Source organism: Pistacia vera, unplaced genomic scaffold (assembly GCF_008641045.1).
Source record: "Pistacia vera cultivar Batoury unplaced genomic scaffold, PisVer_v2 Contig997, whole genome shotgun sequence".
NCBI classification, from domain to species: domain Eukaryota; kingdom Viridiplantae; phylum Streptophyta; class Magnoliopsida; order Sapindales; family Anacardiaceae; genus Pistacia; species Pistacia vera.
In genome coordinates this window covers 57,005-76,300 of record NW_022196886.1, presented here as the reverse complement: position 1 = coordinate 76,300, position 19,296 = coordinate 57,005, and the positions used below count along the sequence as shown (strand labels likewise).

The 19,296-nt window shown below is 35.8% G+C and overlaps 1 long non-coding RNA gene across 1 annotated transcript; it reads right to left on the bottom strand.

Annotated features, from left to right (window-relative positions):
* Positions 1–6,425: 6,425 nt before the first annotated feature.
* On the bottom strand, positions 6,426–19,043 carry LOC116121596. The gene is made up of 4 exons (XR_004126748.1): positions 18,741–19,043; positions 16,523–16,594; positions 14,564–14,635; positions 6,426–6,466 (listed from the first exon to the last, which is right to left on the bottom strand). It is a non-coding gene; the product is annotated as an uncharacterized LOC116121596 (long non-coding RNA).
* Between the last annotated feature and the right edge of the window lie 253 nt (positions 19,044–19,296).

Genomic DNA, 19,296 nt, shown 5'->3' with positions numbered 1-19,296 from the left:
CCCTTGTCAAATGTCTTACATTTACGATTTTCTTTCAATTTGATTTATGTTAGCCAACTTCCTCGTACTCTTACTGTTGTGTTTTATTCCTCCCGATTATTGCTTGTTACAAGATCTTACGACGAAGAAGATTATTGGTAAGGACATAAATTGAGGTTTATATATTCTTGACAGACCAAAATCTACACCTGTCGCTTGTTCTACTGTTGCATCTCGGTTTCGCACATTGTCGTTGGGCCATCCATCTCTCTTCTCACTGAAAAATTGTGTCATCGGTTTAATAAAGTGTCTACATTAGAATGTGAGTCATGTCGTTTGCTAAACATCATCGTGTCAATTCTAGTCCTAGAGTCAATAAAGAGCTAATTCTCCCTTTGAATTAGTTCACTCGATGTTTGGGGCCCCTGTCCATTTCTGTCTAAAACTGGTTTTAGATATTTTTGTTACTTTGTGACGATTACTCTCGTATGACTTGGTTATTCTTAATGAAAAATCATTTTGATTTGTTTTCTTATTCTGTATTTTTTGTGCTGAGATTAAAACTCAATTCAATGTTTTGTTCATGACGTTGCGCAGTGATATGCAAAAGAATATCTGTCAGTTCTTTTCAAAATTACAAGACTCAGAATGGCATTCTTCATTCAAACTTCATGTGTTAACTCCATCTCAAAGGAATTAGCAAACGGAAAAACAGACATCTTCTTGAAACTATCAGAGCCTTATTCCAAATGAATGTTCCTAAACCATTCTGGGCGGATGCAGTTTCTACTGCCTGCTTCTTGATTAACCGCATGCCATCTTTTGTCCTTCATGGTGAGATCCCGTACAGTATTCTTTTTCCTAACAAAGCATTATTTCCTCTTGAACCTAGGATATTTGGTAGCACTTGCTTTGTTCGGGATGTTCGACAGTCAGTCACTAAATTAGATCCCAAGTCATTAAAATGTGTCTTTCCTAGTTATTCTCGACTTCAGAAAGGATATCAATGCTATTGTCCAAGTCTTAATAAGTATCTTGTTTCCATTGATGTTGCCTTTCTAGAAGAAATACCATACTTTCCATCTTTTCCTACAAATCGTCAAAAGGATGATGATGATGATGATTTGTTAGTTTATACCTTCACCACCCCTGCACCTATATCTAAACCAGCTCCTGTCTCTAACCCTGTCACTATTCCTGCGCTTCCTGCATCTGCTCCTATCTCTAATCCTGCTCCTGTCAAAGTCTACTCTCGCCGTCCACCTCCTCCTGCTTCATGTCTAGCACCAACTTCTTCGTCATCAGATCCAGTGTCAAGTGATGATCTTCCTATTGCATTGCGAAAAGGTAAACGGCAGTGTACTTATCATGTTCTTCTTTTGTTTCTTATGATCATTTGTCACCTTCATCATGCTCCTTTATTGCTTCCCTTGATTCTATTACTATCCCTTAAACTGTTCATGAAGCTCTTTCTCAACCTAGTTGACGTAATGCGATGATAGAGGAGATGAAGGCCTTAAATGACAATGGTACTTGGGAATTGGTAGATTTACCTTCGGGAAAACAGGCTATTGGATGCAAATGGGTGTTTACAGTTAAAGTTAATCCAGATGGGTTAGTTGCTCGGCTAAAAGCTCATCTGGTTGCTAAAGGATATGCTCAGACCTACAAAGTTGATTATTCTGATCCTTTTTCCCCTGTTGCTAAGTTAACCTCTATTCGGTTGTTTGTCTCTATGGCAGCTACTTATGATTGGCCTTTACATCAGCTAGACATCAAGAATACTTTTCTTTACGAAAATCTTCAGGAAGAGATATATATAAAGCAATCTCCTGGGTTTGTTGCTTAGGGGGAGTATGGGAAAGTATGTTATCTTCGAAAATCTCTATATAGTTTAAAACAGAGTCCTCGTGCTTGGTTTGGAAAGTTTAGTCAAGCTGTTGAGAGATTTGGTATGCTAAAATGTAAAACTTACCATTTTGTTTTCTACAAACTTTCTGAAACTAGCATCATTCTTCTAGTTGTGTATGTGGATGATATTGTTATTACTGGGAGTGATAGTGTGGGCATCACATCTCTTAAATCTTTTCTCCATACCCAGTTCCACACAAAAGACTTAGGATGTTGAAGAATTTCTTAGAGGTTAAAGTTACAAAAAGCAAACGAGGTATATTCCTCTCTCAAAGGAAATATGTGCTCGACTTATTAACTGAGACAGGGAAATTGGGGGCAAAGCCATGTAGTGCTCCGATGGTTCCTAATGTGCAACTTACGAAAGATTGTGAACTATTTGGAGATCCTGAGAAATAAAGAAGATTGGTCGGGAAGTTGAACTATCTTACGGTGACTCGCCCAGATATTGCATATTCAGTAAGTGTTGTCAATCAGTTTATGACATCCCCAACAGTTCATCATTGGGCAACTTTGGAGGAGATCTTGTGTTATTTGAAAAGAGCCCCTAGACATGGTATATTATATGCCAATCATAGTCACTCTCATATTGAATGTATCTCAAATGTAGATTGGGCAGGTTCCAAGGTAGATAGAAGATCCACATCAGGCTATTGTGTCTTTGTCGNATATGATTGCTACCATTTTGTAAATCTTTTGATTAGGATTCTTTCACTAGTGTGGATTCAAGGTTAGCTGCTTGAGTTTTTTTGTTCTAAAACTAATGACTTTGCCCAAGAAAGTCTCCATATAAATTTTCCAGCTTAAGGCCTTATGGTTGCTCAAGATTGGTGAAATTGACATAGCGTAGCCATTCCCTTTTTTCCCAAATATGAGAGATTCTATGAAGTGTTTTGTTCTGAGGAGTTCTACAACAATGAAAGATGAATGCAAGAGAAAATTGTGTATTGATCTTCTTGTTTTGATGAAGTACTTGTCTTATTTTGGATGGAGTTGTACCATTGTTGTGTATCGTTTATGTCAAAAAGCATAGTATTCCATGTTTCTAAGAAGTACATTAGATTTAGAAGGGAGGGAAGAATTCCTGATTTTGGACTTGTGGAAATGGGCAGAATAGCAATACGATTTTCTTATTGTCATTATCTACATAGATATGTAGCTTTAACTCCTCTTAATTGTGATTTTCAATTCCCTTGTTTACTTATTGGATTGTCATAGATAATCAATTCTTTAAAACACAAGAGTAAAAGATTCCTTAAAATTTTGTAAGGAATCCTAATTCTTGGGGTAGGGAGTTTAATAAAATTACTTTTTTAACCCTATTTTGAATTTTAAAAGTTTAAAGATTTTTAGTTCAATGCGTATTATTTTATGATTTAGTTATTGTTAAAATATGTATTTGTAAATGTTGACATTTGTTGAACAGTTGACCGGTGTTGATAAATATTGATTGACAATTAACCACTATTGATCAGCATTGATCAATAGTTCACCATTGTTGACCACCATTAATCGGTGTTAACCAATAGTTAACAAGATCTTGATTGGCGTTCGCTGATATTGAATTATTGATTGATCATTGACCAACGTTGACTATCTTTGACTAATCATTAAATAGGATTGACCATATTGACCTACGATTAAATTTTTATTTTTTTGGTAGAATATCTATTGTTAAAGTGAAAAAAAAAATATTTAAAGAATTTAAAATATAGTATTAATTCGTTTTACTACTTACATAATTAGCTTTCTATTTAAAAATGTAATCATAATTTTTAACTTACATTGAATATTTTAATGTTGAGTGTATTTTTGTCAGTTATCACATATATCATTATATTCCCTTAATATTCAATTTCAATGTTATAAGTAAACAATGCAATCATGATTCATTCAATCATATTTTTTCCTTCACACATCCCTATTCCCATCCCTATCCACATTACCATCCCCATACAAATATACAATAATACAATCCACAAAGTAAAAGCCATCCTAGAAGTTTGGCACTACCTTGCATTTTTAAAGTTTGGTCATACCTACTGTTTGAGAAGGTTGTAATAATTTTTCATTATTATTAAAATAATTTGTTTGTTAGTAATCTTTTAAAGAAAATTCAATTAATACTTAAGCTTTTTTTGTTTCTGGCTAGGTTAAAATGCTTTGCACAATCTGATCGGGGGTTTTTTTGCACAATAAAAACAAGCAAATAGCCTCAGTGGAATTAGAGGGAAATCCAATAATCAATTAATAATGAAGAAAATTACCAACATCATACATTACATTGAATCCAATCCAACAATGATACACAATTTCTCATCTTGCTATGAAGCCTCAACTTGATAAAAGATTCACATTGTTGAGGTTGAAACTTGTGTTAAGATCCATTGAACCAAAACTATGCCAATTTCACTCAAAAAACTGGTACAAAACCAACCCCAACAAAACTCAGCTTCTTGTACTATGAAAACTAATTTAAGTACCACCTGCTGAGGTTCCGAAGAACTCAGCAACATCCTCTAGTCTGGAAGTTATGGCTACTTCTTCAATCATTTTAACCTCTATCTGCTGCGCCATCCAAGCTCTATTAGTCTTTTTAAACCAAATATCATAGTCGACTGGATATGGGGTTCCACACAGACTATCCACATAATCAGCAAATGCCTTTAAGAGGGCTGAACCTCGCAGAGCTGCTGAATTGACCGGTTTGCCCAATCTCTCCCTCCACTTGCAATGCAGATTCGATTGAGTTGTTTTGCTCCATAGTTCCTCCACAAACAAAAAATAAGAGGTAATGCGGCTCTCAGCATCGGATGATGGACAAAGCTTCCAGCTGAAGTGCATTAGATGAGAGAACTGTAAATTTATACTGGGCTGTCCCTGTCTTCAATATACGTGCAAGTCCCATGATATTGGACGACGTATAGAAATGTGTTTCTCCTGGCCTGTGAGTCAACAACACGTATTATGTTTTCAGGAAAATATCCCCATGCTGGAACGTTGGCCAAGGCTGCACTTCTTAGAGCAATAGGCAGTCTCGGCAGCAGCGTATTGCCTCTTCTGATGACAACAGGCCATTATGAGCAACTACTAGTGAAAGTGGCTCCCCAACTGTAGATGTCAAAGTATTGGGGTTCCACACCATGAATGATCACAGCGTCCCCCTGGGCCTGTTTTTTACAGGGACCAGAATGCAAAATTCGACAGAAGATGATTTCTGGCAATATTTACTTGAGATCCTGTTGTTTCAAGATGTTTAATACTTTGGTTTGCCTCTGTACTTGGTACCACAGAATCATATCTGCCCAAGACGGCTCCAGCCTGGTGGATGAGCACCACATACAAAGTCAACAGCTCCACGGGATTCTAGAGCAACAGCACTGTAGAGGAAATAGTTCCCTCCTTCCAAGAATCTGTATTTGAAAATTTCTTTGCCCCTGCGTTGATCCTCCAGTACCAATATTTCACCCTGTGAGCTTTTAAGCGTGATGCTTCCTTCTGAATGTTGGAGTATCACACTGATCAACTTCAACAATCTCTCCTTGTTGATGGCTTGATATTGGAAGGTACCAGTGCCTTTCATTCTCCTTAACGGCACTCTAAACTACGTTTCTGAAGGCGAAGGCATGATCTGAGGCCAATGAGGCTATTGACTTCCTTGTGGTCCATTCCACTGGATATGGATAGAAAGTGCCAGAATTATCTGCAGAGTTCCAAGTCCCCCCAACTGCATTTCCCAGCTTGTTCCCTATGCGTCACTGCAGAAATAATGATTTCAGCATGGCATTTGATCACTCAACCCCACAGATTGATATGGGTTAGTTGAGTAAGTTCAAGTTTACAATATTCACCACTAAGTTTTACCACTCCACCGATTGGAATCAAGAACCAAAACAAAAACAGAATCGTTGTCAATGTTACAGAACTTGCTCAAACTTCTAGCAAGAAGTACATGAATACCATAAAATAGAGCTTCACAATGCTGCTAGTAGACAACTTCAACTCATTTTGACATATGTCTGATCTAAATATGGTAAACTGTACCACTTGATCCCAACGGACTTGCAAATCATTCTCAGTTTTAGCTATCAAACCTAATCCACAGAGCTCATCAAGCTTTCCTCTGAGATATTGCCTTCTCTACAGAATAAAACCTGGATCCAGGATGCGGGGGCACAAGATAAAAAGAATGGCAATGGTCACTTTTACGCCAAAATGTACGCCACAGGCCATTTAGAATAGCATGGAGGAAATCTTCTAGTGCAAGAAACTCCTCTTCTTCAAAATTACTAGAAGCATATGCTGAGCATGGCATACGACACAGCTGCTGAAATAAAACCCCTTCTAATGCTAAATCAAGATTTGCGCAATTCATCCATGAGAAAGGAGACGGAAAGACTGTTCCCAGTAGCTTCATCTTCAAGAGATTTTTAATAATCCAATCTTCAAGACTTTGAGGAATAGTTCTCGGTCAACAAGTTTTTCCTATAATCCTTTAACCCCTTGTATAATTTCTAGAAATGGGATTGAAATTGGCTTGAAGCTGAAACACCAGATATACTGTGGGCAGATATAACTGCATTCATGCACCGCATACATTAGCACAACAGTTATATATATGTTAAGTCAAAATAAAGCAAAGCATAATATAGAAAAAAGACGATTGCAGACATGGAAACTTCACTGATGATAAAATAGGCCAAAGGAATTATTAGAAAAGATAATTAAAGTATTATAAGTTAGTTGTATTACCCCGTATATTACAATGAGCCAACAAAAGTTACAGGATAAAACTACATAGAACTCACTTCTAAAAATTGCAAAGCATACACTGTGTGTGGACTAGATTGGGATATATTTACCTCAAGATAAACAAAGTTAACTTCTTTATCTGAATTGTATAAGCTACATTTACAATGTTTAGCATGTTACTCTATCAAATTAAATAACTTTCTATTAGATCACACACATTGATTTCTAATTATTCTCTCTGCCATTTTCACTTGAACAAATGACACTTACTAGAAAATAAGCACTGTAATCAAGAAATAGGGGTAAATCCAATCTGCAAACAATATTAGTTTATTTTACATTTCTTCTGTAACAGTAAGTCATATTTTCTAAGGTGGAATGTAAAATCTGGTATCCAGGATTTTGAGATGAATCCTTTCCTAAGATTTAGGTTGTGTGAGCTAAGGCAGTGAAATTAATAGGCTAAAGATTGTTTTGTGGACAGTGGCTATATATTGTTCTAAGTGACGAAACTAAAGTATTAAGAACATAATTTAAAAACTAAAAAGATAAATAATTAAAAACCTCCTACCTCATGAGCTATATTTTACAGCTGGAGTGTTTTGGAACCAGTAGAATGAAAGGGTGGTGAAGGACGGTGAAAAACTATAACATACAATGGACTAAATTAGTCTCTAATGATTGCCCATTCAGTTTTACCTAATTTATGATAATCAATGGCCAGGGATTGAGACAGCTGAACTTAATAGTGACATTAAAGACTAAGTATATACCAGGGCTGGCATCCTAGTCAAGCAGCGTCTTTTAGGACAGGGCAAAGTCGAGAGGTAAGTCCTGGATGCATCTTGAAAAAGTTTATGAAAAACAGAGAAGGTGATAAGAGGTATTGAATGGACTGAATGGAAGTTAACTAAGACCCAGCTTTTCAGGCAACATGTTACAGTTAAGAATTGCGGAAAAGTCAATTGACAAGTCTTTTAGAAGAGTGGCATGCCGAAGTTTCTTTTAAGGCTATTTTTTTTTACATTCTTTTCCTTTTTTAGCTTGGACAGCCACACCTTGATCAGAGTGGAGAAACCCACTAGACAAGAAAGAAATACATAATTTCTTGATTGGTATTTTATGTGAAATGTGCTATGAGTGGTTATTCCGGCTATGATTCTGTAGGCATGGATCCCAAAAACTGGCATTTGAGAAGAGCCATGATGTAAAAAACAATAAACTGAAGCTGAAGTAGATAAAAGTATTTGAAGACCTATGTATACTATTTTTTTACCTAAACTTGTGGGGTCAGTGGGATGTATATCGCTGTAACATTTTAGGCTCTGCTATCCATATGTATGGTTTTCAAGGGTTATCCCAAGGATACTGAAAAAGTGTTGGCTACTAATTGGAGTTAAAAGTTCAAATCTAATAAGGTTTGAAGGCAGCCACTACATTTGAAGGAAGCATGAAAAAACAAGTGACTAAGCATATTAGCTTCATGTTACAATGCCTAAGTTTGTGTTTCTAATACCACTCTTTGCAGTGACAGTTTCCCTTAGCTACCATTGATTCACTTTTTTATTATTGATCAAAAGAAGTTCTGGAGTTTTCTTCTTTCCTTTCATTTTCTTATTCTTTCCTTTTCTCTGCAATACAGTATGCTTATCAAGTACGATCTTTGCTTTGAACCTATATATGACAACCAACGAACAAATAAGTATTACGGCTAGAAAGGCCTTGAATTTCAACAAAAGCTTCTAATATTGATCATCAATTGCAGATTGCAAGCTCACCATTTGAAGTTCCAAAATACTATGAGAACAATACAAAAGCATAATGGGACTATAAATCCCTGTAACCAAATTAAAATCCTTCCAAGGACCAAAGACTCATTTATGAACTAAAAACAAAATCAAAATTACTTTTGCCTTAATTTAATGATTCCATTATAAGTTATCATCACCTAAAAGTTTAAACAGTTAGTAAAGCTGAAGCTGTGAGGGCCTAAACTTAATATTTGAGTTCGATGAAACTTGGATATTTATATTTCCATAGAAATGTGGGGTTTCAACTTTTGACTTTTAGCTCTAACCATATTAAGTTGTCATTCCACCTAAAGCTTAACTAGTAGGTGAGGACTCGATATTTTATATTGAGTCCAATACACATATGTGCTTGCAAAGAATGTATAAAGAACCAAGGTGAGAACAATTCGAAACCTATAGGTAATCTTTTTTTGTATATATGTGTTACAGATGTATATTGTGATTATAGGTTGGGATATATATAGAAGTTATTTCCAGGATTATAGGATCACATATATTGTATCCTATATAGATTAATCACATACATAGTTTAGAACATGCATATGTATATATATATGTATCTTTTTCTTATGAATAAGACAAGTAGAATCATTCTTAATACTTGTTACATGGTATCAGAGCCAATAAAATGTGATTAGGGTTTGGTGTTCAAATGGAACACCGTTTTAGAGTGAGATTTGTTCGACCAGTCGAGCCCTAGGAAGATGAGAAGCCCACCGATCGGCAAAACCTCGAGTTCCGGCATCAGAATCTCCGCCGTGAGCCCCACGTGCCACCAAAGTTCGGTCACCAGTACCCATACGCCGGCGCGTGATGCACGTCCACCGTTGACGCTCCTCCGATTCTCTTCGTCTGCTTTTGCCGGCACTGTACAGCACATTTTCGTGCTGGGCTTGGTAATATCTTATGGTACTGTTGCTCTTCGTTGTTTATGGACTTGTTGTGCTTTGGTCTTTGGTTGGCTATGGTTGTGATTGATGGTGTGTCGCTGAGTTGGTAATTTACTTCGTTTTAACCGTTTGTTGGTGTGCATTGGGATTATTGTTTTTTAAGAATGTATGATACAAAGGACGTGGTAGAAATGATACCGACGATGTCGAAAATTATAGAACATAAGCTATTGGTTAACTAATAACATGATTGTGTTAAAACTGTTAGACTGTATTTGCGGAGTTTTGATAAGAGATCATATAGACTGATGATCCACCTAAGGAGATTCGAAAAAGACCATGGCTCCGGGATGTGCTCGGTGGTTCAATTCACAAATAGGAACTCTATTGACGGTGAGTACTGGGCCTATTAATCATTGTGAGTTTATTAAAGAATGATGGATTATTTGGAGTTCTGTATTTCTGGAAAAAAGAATGTTTCTCATATTTAGTGAAGGGTCAAGGCATTCTACGTGCAGAGAAACAAGATAAGTCTTTTACAGCTTATTTTATGGAGTTTAAGAAGCTTATGAAGTGGTGAACATGTGTTACCTTGAAAGTGCTGATGAAAGGTTCAACCAAAAAACAACGGGAGCAAATGGCCGTCATGAGTTTCTTGCAGGTTTCCTTCTCAATTTGAGACTGCTAAGTCTCAGGTTCTAGCAAGTCCAGAGATCTCTTGTTGCAGGATGTCTTTAGTAGGGTACATTCGCACAGAAGGTATCCCACCGGTTCAGTTCAGTGGTGCTCTCGTCAGTCAAAAAGATGACTTGAATGGGAGAGTCACAATTTGGAAGTGGCAACAAAGGAAGGGGGCCAAATAGTAATAGGAAGGATTGTGGGGTCACTATTCCATAAGCCAGGACCACATGAAGCGTGATTGTTGAAAGCTCAGAACAGAACTAAAAGAATCCTCTGCCCTGTTGCATCCACCAATGAGTACTTGGTCAATCAGTTTCATCTTGCATATGAATTGTCAAGTTTCTTGTACAAAATCATTAAAAGCTTATCTACCCTGTTCACGGTTATGGCTGACTCAGGTAGCCAATACATGTCTCCTTCTCATCCTTCAATTCGTCATTGACTCTCGTGCACAGATCAAGATCAGGTAATCCCAGTCTCTTTGCTACTTATCAATCAAAAACTCTTCAAAGTGACTTTAGCAGATGGGTCCCATCCTACATTCTTGGGTCTGGCACAGTTACCGTACCCCACAACTTCCTTGTCAAATGTCTTACATTACCAGATTTCTTTCAATTTGATTTATGTTAGCCAACTTCCCGTACTCTAACTGTTGTGTTTTATCCTTCCCGATTATTGCTTGTTAAAGATCTTACGACGAAGAAGAATTGGTTAAGGACATAAATTGGAGGTTATATATTCTTGACAGACCAAAATCTACACCTGTCGCTTGTCCTACTGTTGCATCTCGGTTTCAAGCACATTGTCGTTTGGGCCATCCATTCTCCTTCACTGAAAAAATGTGTCACGGTGTTAAAAAGTGTCACATTAGAATGTGAGTCATGTCAGTTTGCTAAACATCATCGTGTCAATTCTAGTCCTAGAGTCAATAAAAGAGCTAATTCCCCTTTGAATTGTTCACTCGATGCTTGGGGCCCCTGTCCAGTGCTGTATAAAACTGGTTTTAGATATGTTACATTTGTGGACGATTACTCTCGTAGACTGGTTATTCTTAATAAAATCATTTTGATTTGTTTCTATGTTCTGTATTTTGTGGTGATGAGTTAAACTCAATTAAATGTTTATGTGTCATACGTTGGCAGTGAAATGCAAAAGAATATCTGTCAGTTCTTTTAAAAATTACAAGACTCAGAATGGTTTCTTTCATTCAAACTTCATGTGTTGAACCCATCTCAAACGAATTAGCAGAACGGAAAAACGACATCTTCTTGAAACTATCAGAGCCCTTATTCCAAAGAGTTTCCTAAAACCATTCTGGGCGGATGCAGTTTCTAACTGCCCTGCTTCTTGATTAACCGCATGCCATCTTTGTCCTCATGGTGAGATCCGTACAGTATTCTTTTTCCTAACAAAGCATTATTTCCTCTTGAACCTAGGATATTTGGTAGACACTGCTTTGTTCGGGATGTTCGACAGTCAGTCACTAAATTAGACCAAGTCATTAAAATGTGTCTTTCTAGTTATTCTCGACTTCAGAAAGGATATCAATGCTATTGTCCAAGTCTTAATAAGTATCTTGTTTCCATTGATGGCCTTTCTAGAAGAAATACATACTTTCCATCTTTTCCTACAAATGTAAAAGGATGTATGATGATGATTTGTTAGTTTATACCTTCAACCACCCTGCACTATATCTAAACAGCCTCTGTCTCTAACCCTGTCACTATTCCTGCGCTTCCTGCATCTGCTCTCTATCTCTATTGCTCCTGTCAAAGTCTACTCTCGCCGTCCACACTCCTCCTGCTTCATGTTAGCACCATTCTTCGTCATCAGATCCAGTGTCAAGTGATGATCTCCTATTGCATTGCAGAAAGGTAAACGGCAGTGTACTTATCATGTTCTTCTTTGGTCTTATGATCATTTGTCACCTTCATATGCTCCTTTATTGCTTCCCTTGATTCTATTACTATCCCTTAAACTGTTCATGAAGCTCTTTCTCAACCTAGTTGACGTAATGCGATGATAGAGAGATGAAGGCCTTAAATGACAATGGTACTTGGGAATTGGTAGATTTACTTCGGGAAAACAGGCTATGGATGCAAATGGGTGTTTACAGTTAAAGTAATCCAGATGGGTTAGTTGCTCGGCTAAAAGCTCATCTGGTTGCTAAAGGTATGATTCAGACCTACAAAGTTGATTATTCTGATCCTTTTTCCCCTGTTGCTAAGTTACCTCTATCGGTTGTTTGTCTCTATGGCAGCTACTTATGATTGGCCTTACATCAGCTAGACATCAAGAATACTTTCTTTACGAAAATCTCGTGAGAGAATATATATAAAGCAATCTCCTGGGTTTGTTGCTTAGGGGAGTATGGGAAAGTATGTTATCTTCGAAAATCTCTATAAGTTTAAAACAGAGTCCTCGTGCTTGGTTTGGAAAGTTTAGTCAGCTGTTGAGAGATTTGGTATGCTAAATGTAAAACTGACCATTATGATTTCTACAAACGGTCTGAAACTAGCATCATTCTTTCTAGTGTGTATGTGGATGATATTGTATTACGGGAGTGATAGTGTGGGATCACATCTCTTAAATCTTTTCTCCAACCCAGTCCACACAAAAGACTTAGGATGTTGAAGAATTTCTTAGAGGTTAAAGTTACAAAAAGCAACGAGGTATATTCCCTCTCAAAGGAAATATGTGCTCGACTTATTAACTGAGACAGGGAAATGGGGGCAAGCCATGTAGTGCTCCGATGGTTCCTAATGTGAACTTACGAAAGATTGTGAACTATTTGGAGATCTGAGAAATAAAGAAGATTGGGCGGGAAGTTGAACTATCTTACGGTGACTCGCCAGATATTGCATATCAGTAAGTGTGTCAATCAGTTTATGACATCCCCAACAGTATAATGGGCAACTTTGGAGGAGATCTTGTTGTATTTGAAAAGAGCCCCTAGACATGGTATATTATATGCAATATAGTCACTCTCATATTGAATGTATCTCAAATGTGATTGGGCAGGTTCCAAGGTAGATAGAAGATCCCAATCAGGCTATTGTGTCTTTGCGAAGGAAATTTAATATCATGGAAGAGCAAAAAGCAGAATGTCATGTCACCATCAAGTGCAAAGTTGGAATATAGGGCTATGGCACAAGCTGTTTGTGAAATAATGTGGATATATTACTCTGACTGAAATAGGCCTTGAAACTTCAGATCAGCAAAATTATGGTGTGATAACCAAGCGACCTCTCATATTGCATAATCTAGTGTCCATGAACGAACAAAACACATTGAGATCGATTGTATTTCGTCGTGAGAAACTACAGCATAGTCTGATTCCACTAGGTACGTGAAGCTGGAAAACAATGGGAGATATCTTCACGAAGGCTCTGACTGGGATTCGAGTGATTATCTTTGTAACAAGCTGGGTTAGATGTAATATCTATACTCCAGCTTGGGGGAGTGTTACAGATGTATATTGGTAGTTATTAGGTTGCTATATTAGAAGTAATTTCTAGGATATAGGGATCACATTGATTTGTATCCTTATAGATTGATCACATATTAGTTTAGAACACTGCAAGTGTATAGATATATATATATATATATATATATATTATATATATATATATATTATATATTATATATTCTTTTCTCTATGAATAAGACAAGTAGAATATTCATTCTAATAATGTTACAATATGAAATATGAATTCACCAAGTCAGTTCTTAGGAAATCTAAAATCTAAATATTTGCACTTGTTTCAACAATGGAAGATTGACTCGTTGCTGAAAGACCCTTTTTTCTCGTGGTCTCACTTCAAAGAAATGTATACTCATCACATCTAAATTTTTCTGCACCCAAATCTGACGCAGAACCAAGAAGCTTATCCTTTAATAAATATAAATATATTTATAGGATAATAAGTCCCACTTGATTTGTGATCTGAAAACAATATTCAAAAACTAAAATCCAATTCAAACATTTGAGTGTGTACCATAAATATTTTAATGATTGAGAATTTATTGATATAATATTCAGAAAACTGTTTTCAGATTACAAGCTATAGAAAACCAGGAAAACAACTTTTTCTACAAGAAGACTTATCCTCAATTTATTTGTAGCCACTAAAATGGATTTGATGTACTTTAGATTTGGAAGAAGTGACCTTGAATAAAAAAACTGATTTTTGGGTATCTTTTCATTTTATATCCTCCCCTTCTCCCTCTAATTTATGAAATTCGTCTCCATTAGTTCTTATCTCTTTTACTCTAAAATCTGTCTATTCTATAATTTCTCTCTAATTTCTCCCCTTTTCTCTCGGCTTTTATTTCTTATCTTTATTACTCCTTTCCTTCAATTTATCTTACATCAAATACTAAGTTATATTTTCTAAAATAAAGCATAGAGAGATTACTGACATTTATTTCAAACAAGTTATGAGTTTATTAACTTAGGAACAATCACTCAAGAACGGTTAACTCCCAGCACCATAGGATAAAAATAAAACATAAAAGAAGATAAGCCTCATTACAAACCAGAATTAGGCTTTCTGAAACTTCCATCCAAACTTTGCCCTGGTGATGAGTCAAAATCACTTCGCAGAAAACCTGAACCATACCAACAGAAAACTCAATCAGAAAAAAAAAAAACGCATTTCTATGCAACAAGATGGAAGAACAGTGAGAAATAACAGTTAATCTGGAATAACTATCTTTTTCTTAGAAATTGCTTGTTATTTTCTCGAAACATTTGAATGTAAGACCTACCAACCCCAGGGTAACTCCAATAACAAGCACTAACTTTTTAACATTAACATGGTTTGTACAAACTTTTCGTATGCTAAGATCAAAAGTCAAGAGGATGTCATGCTGTGGTCCCTAAGCAATAATTTGGCAGATAAGGAAGTTATTAAGCAATTATAACCAGAAGGTGACTTCGAAAGTGGCCATATTGAAGAAAGCATAATAGCTGACTGGTCTAGCTCCATGCATAGAAATTGTATAGGCTCAAGTGATTTTCTATAGTAACAAGATCTTGAAAGCTCCTTTTCAAGTATCAGCAGTGGATAATATTTCTGCAACTAAGAAACAGATAACTCCAGGCAGGAACAGCACCTTGTAATAATGACCCTTTATAATCGATAACACCATGCTAGCATATTAACTTTTCATAATTGGTCTAAGCACCATTTAGCACATATGTTTATCTCAAACCATATTTTTCAAGTAAGCTTCAGAATACACACCATTAGAGATATTTTTATTTATAAATTTTCATCTTACCAATTTCAATATCTATCAATCTTCTTGAAGTTTTTAATGAGATTAGAGAAAAATAATTCATAAAATAATTTCTTTCTCCTTTTTCCTTTTATAGGAAACTATGAAATTATAATACCTTGTGGACCACATTTTCAAGAAACTCAAGAAAACTTAAATAAGTTGAAAAAACTTTACAAGGTGAAAAAGCTCTAAACAGTACATCTATATATCTGTGAGACAAGACAACCCAAAAATAAAAACTAACAAAAGATACAGGAAATAATAAAAGGTCTTGAAATCCACAAAAACCCTAAAACTAAACTCCTTTAATCACATTACTGCAGCCTCCCAATTGTTAATAATTAAGAAAAAGACACATATCGAAATTTAGATGACACAAAAGACCAAAGAAAAGCTCAAAACTTAGCTGTCCCATACGAATCCAGTCTCATCCCATTTATTGTTTTATAAAATTCTGTAATTTCTTTCTACCCAAATAACCAAAAATAGTCAAAACAGCACAATCCCATATATTGTAGCTTTTCTATTACCCCTAAAAGCTCGACTTTTTTCTCAAGGGATAGAAACATAAGAGAAGGAGCAGCCCAACGGAGCTTAGAGCCTCATATGTGGACCACATACCTACTCAAACAGTATAAAACTCTGATCAAGGTACCGAAAGCTACACAAAATTGATATACATAATACTGAAACCATACATACACTTTTTACAAAAAGGAAACCCTCCGACCAAAATAATTTCAAATATTTTATTATACATCAACTTAAGCTTTGAGGATTATTGTACACATAGATCCAAGTTTCTGTGTTTGGATATGTGACTTGTCCATTACTTGAAATTCAGACTCGCACTTGAGGATGCATGTTAGAGCTTAAACACTATTGTTGAATACTGTTTGAGTTTAAAAACTATAACTGAATCATTTCCTATATGCTTAGTAGCTTATAAGAATTGTAGAACCCATTGATCAATTCAACACTAACACCACTGTGAGACACCAGTAAATGCTTATAAGAAATGGTCTGAAAATAAAACTTACTCTTAACAACAGCATAATAGTAGAAACATTCTACATACAACATAGAGCAAAAATGTAGGTAAAATCTGAAAAAGCTCCTATTAACTTCACAATCACCCACAATATATAGAGCAGAAAATAAAAAGATGTCACCTAGAAGGCACTAAGAATTTGATGTCAAGGGAATACGCACCAGATCTAAATTTCCTGAAACTTCCATTTACACTTTTCCCTGGAGATGAAGCCAAATCATTTTCTTGAGAACCTGTCATGTCATATTATTAATCATAAATTTTATTTACATATATTTGCAAGCAAGATTTATAAGGATACTAAGGCAGAAATGAAATTTAAGAATCAGCTAAAAAGGGCACATTTTATATCAATTTAGAAATACTGTAACTCAAGAAAACCAATGTATAAAAGGGGACACAAGCTGATGTGTCTCAAAGCGATCCAATACCATCATGAAATTTTGTTTTATGCATCTTTTATCATTCCCACATAGGCTTCAACTATGATAAACCACTGCCGAAATACTATAGGTTTCATGAGTTCATGACTACTGACATGCTTTAAGAACTCCTTAATAGAGTTAAGCCATAAAGTAGGCAACTTTTTAGTTAAATAGTCTTGCCACAAATGTAAGACCTATACAAGACCCTTGTTGTAAGCCACCTCTTTTGTGAGATCAAAACCTCCCAATATAAAACATGGCTTGGGTCTGGCTCATATTTGCGAAGCATCAACACATTAAATGCATTATCAACCCTTGTAAGTAGTGGGAGAAGAACTAACCAGTATATCATAGTTCTAACACTTTTAAGGATTTCAAAAGGCCCAATGTATCCCAGTGACAATTTTCTCACTTTTTTTTTTATGGCTTTTCTAACCAAACGACCTCTTACTTATCAAGGGAAATCTAAGTGTTGTATAGAAGCTCATACTTGATGTGTGATATTTGTGTAACCCAACATGGTCTTGATCAAACACCGCTCATGAATAAGGGTCAAATGCCATCATGTGAAGCACACCCCTAATGAGGTTGTGAACCTAGCTCCCATATAATTGTAACAACCCGAATCCATCAAGTAAAATATTGTTCACTTTGGGCTCACAACCTTTACAGTTTTGTTTTAAGCTTTTCTACCCAAAAGCCCTACTTGGGGATCCCAAGTTGAATATACTAGTTGAGAAACTTTTACACTAGAAATCTAGGATTTTTACACAATGATCATGTTCACATACCCCTAGTATCCCCAACATGGCCCAACCCAAGTATGCCACATAACAAACCTTCCTTAAAGGCCATATGTCTTCCTATATGACTCACCACAATGAAGTTGATTTTGCCTCATTTCATCCATGTAAACAGTTAACACAAAATTTTGTATCATAAGGAGCATCAGGATACATATTATCTCAGTGATCCTCAAGAAACAGAGATTAAGATCAGTGGTGACCATAGAATATGTAAACATGTAAACTAACTAGCAAGCACTTTGTATTGCTACAATAACAAGCTTGAGGCTTGTTAAGAATGGGAATAAGGGACCAAATTTCTCTGTGATGGAGAACCATAGAATTACAAATAGAAATAGTCTAATCGATGTTTGTAAGATAGAATTCAAATTCAGTTCAACTGAATATTCATTTACAAGATGGATCCTAAGTGAATTAATCAACAATTATTTGATGGTTTTACAGCATCAAGGAATAAAAGATCATCCTCTTTCTGAACCAACCTTGAAATGGATTGATCAAGAGCTACTTAACATTGCGGGCATAACACATTTCAAAGGTAGAGTGTTAATAAGGATCGCTGAGGCCATTGGTTCAATTAGAGAAACTAGGAACAGAGAGCCCTGGTTCGAATATAGATTCCAACCCAGTTTAGTACTTCAAAATCAGAATCAGTTCAATAAACAGTGTCATTATTGATAATCATACCATTGTCTAATAGCTAGTATACATATGAAGCTGGATATTCTACCTACAGAATATGCTATTGAAAATCTTACTGTGTGACTTGTCCTGTTAAAGCCAGATATGATTATGGACAATGCACGTTGAACCAGCTCAACCACTCATCATTCAAAACCTAAAACTAACAACCAAAACTCCAATTACCATTAAATTACAGAAGCAAATGCATGCATGCATACATGACACATAAATCCATACATTATAACATGTACAGAAGTGGAATTATCAAATAAAGGGATTAATAATAAAAGTTTAAGAATATATCAATAAAAAAAAAAATTACTCGAACACCTGTTCTAAATTCTAAATACAAAAATGTCAAAAATAATAATAACTCATTAAACAAGAAAAATATAACAAGCTAATATAGCTATTTATGGGGATTAAAAATGAAAAAGTTATGAGGTTTTAAGTAAAAAAGTGACCTAATTTCATGGCGAAAACTGGAGCAAGCTTGATGTTGAGCAATGCGGAAAGTGGGAAAGTTGGGAGAGAAGAATAGAAGGGATGAAATCATATACATTACTCAACCCCGATGTTGGAATGTGATGGAAAGCATTATAGAGAGATTAAAAAGGAGGAAAAAGAATGAGAGATCTTGAAGTTGAAGAAGTATTTTAATGAGAGGCAAGTGAGATACATTATCATGGTGGAAGAAAAGAAAAGAAAAACAACAATAATAGCCTTGCTATTATTATTTATAATATGAATGATTGTGAGTGATGGTTTTGAGGTTGTTTCCAGAAGAAAAATGGAAGTGAAAATGGAAGAGTGAGAGGGAAGGGACAAGAGATTTCAAAACAAGTAATAATAATAAAGAAAGACAAGAAACAATATCAAGAGGAAGGTCACGGTCATGTTTTTGTCCCCACTCACACTCAGCCATCCCATGGGCACTTGGGTCCCACTCAAATTGCTCTTTTGTTTTTCTTTATCTTTTCCTTCCATACTTGCTTTCTTCTCACGCGTTCCATTTACCTC